The 1,843-nt window shown below is 37.8% G+C and overlaps 1 long non-coding RNA gene across 1 annotated transcript; it reads right to left on the bottom strand.

Moving 5' to 3' along the window:
* Positions 1-315: 315 nt before the first annotated feature.
* On the bottom strand, positions 316-1,396 carry LOC109299460. The gene is made up of 3 exons (XR_002097862.1): positions 1,209-1,396; positions 549-667; positions 316-414 (listed from the first exon to the last, which is right to left on the bottom strand). It is a non-coding gene; the product is annotated as an uncharacterized LOC109299460 (long non-coding RNA).
* Positions 1,397-1,843: the final 447 nt, after the last annotated feature.

The following is a 1,843-nucleotide window of genomic DNA, read 5'->3' as shown; positions in this document are numbered from 1 at the left end:
ACAGAGAATGGTAAATATTAAACACAGCAATTCTCCTAAATCAGGGAAACGCAATGAATGGTTCACACCATACAAGAGAGCCATGTAAACAGAGCATGTGATGGAATATTCCTACTACCCTAAAAATTAAATAGTGCCTGATAAGAAATGAGGATATTGCACCAACCCAGGTTAGTACCATCCTCCCAGCCCTGCAACAGCTGGTTAAGTGGTCCTACAGGCCATATAAATTGCCCACCCCTGGGTTGGGCCCTTGGTCACAGATGAATTAAGTTGTTAAAGGTGTGATTGCAACTGTTAGGCATGACTTAAGTGGGTCCAGGCATCTGCAATCCTGGCAAAATGAGTGTGGATTCTCAGCATGTAGCCTTCTGGATGTATAAAAGAGGACTCAGAAAAATTCAGGTCAACCATCTACCAGGAACAGCAGGATGAACCAGTATCACAGAGCAGTCCAAGGTGCCATCACAAGCACCTGTATTCACCCCATTGATTTCTTCAGTACTACCAATCCCTACACATAGGAGTTATTCTACTACCTCTCCTACCTCAGATCCTGCTCAGGCATCTCCTCCTCAGGTCCCCTTCATACTCTTCTCGCTTGCACACTCAGTCTTCCTTCTCATTCTCTTGTCTTTTTTACTCCACTTCTCAAATCTCTAGTTCCCTTCAATGAGACACCAAATCCAAATGACAGGGCCATAAATTCAGAAAAATGTGAACTTTGAGTATGGTAGGGAGGAATTTTGGCTAGGAAATTAACCTTTGTTTTGCCTTAAGAACACAACATATTTTTCCCAAATTGAAAGCAGTAAGGCTGAAGTCTTTCAAAGATTTATTCAGTTAATTAACTTTACACAGTGAGTAATATCACTGATTGCAAACAACAAGCACCCACAAATCCCATTGTAATCAATGGAAAATGCCAATGCTTTGCATACCTGAATATCAGTCAAATTAGAAAAAAAAAAATAGACCTTACTTATGGATTTAGAAGCCTAACTTAAGGAATCTAGGTTTGATAAGTTTGGACACACTTTTAAGTTTGCATGTCTATGTAAGTTCTTGAGTTACCTTCCAATATACACCACAATGTCCATCTACTCCCAATACTACCCATAGTTTTTAGCCAATCCCATTAACTACCTGGAAAAGAATTAACCATAACCCCTATGAACTCCACTGGGAAGTTTTTAAATGCTACTTACTCTATTTAAAATCCTAAACTGGTTGTATTTAATATGCATCTGCCACCTTTACTGCATTATTTCAATACATATAGATAATCACTGAATTATTCTCCATAACAGCAACAGAAAGTCAATGGAAATTAGCTCTGCACCACTGCTAGCTTTCCTTTCATCATCAGGGTGATTGACTATAGTCACATTTTTAGTGTGCCCCAGAGAAATAAGACTTGACAGAGGTGGGAAAAGGAAGGACTTCCATCTCATGTACATAAAAGTAATGTGCAGTTCCAAGAACACAGTTATTAATGTTAAAGTAAAATATCTTGCAACTACACAGCTTACCTACCTAGCTCTAGAAGTCAACATTTGGCCAGATATTTACATCATGTCATCCATACCTGCTTCACCTCAGTGACTATGCTGTTTTACAATTCATGCCTCTATTCCAAGTCTGAAGTATAATTGATGTACCTGTGTCATGGTATTTTTAAAAGAAATATTAACAAAAGCCACCATATGCTGTGTACCTGTCAGCTTCTTAAACAGCCTTAGTTGAAGAAATAAAGTCAAATAATAGTATTCATTCTCAGGGTCTGGAGATTTTTTTTAATTATCCTAAATTAAGATTTAAAGTAAAAATAAAAATTAAACTT

This window comes from Gavialis gangeticus, unplaced genomic scaffold (assembly GCF_001723915.1).
Source record: "Gavialis gangeticus isolate Ggan-Ray unplaced genomic scaffold, GavGan_comp1, whole genome shotgun sequence".
NCBI lineage: Eukaryota > Metazoa > Chordata > Crocodylia > Gavialidae > Gavialis > Gavialis gangeticus.
This window is presented reverse-complemented; position numbering and strand designations above follow the sequence as displayed.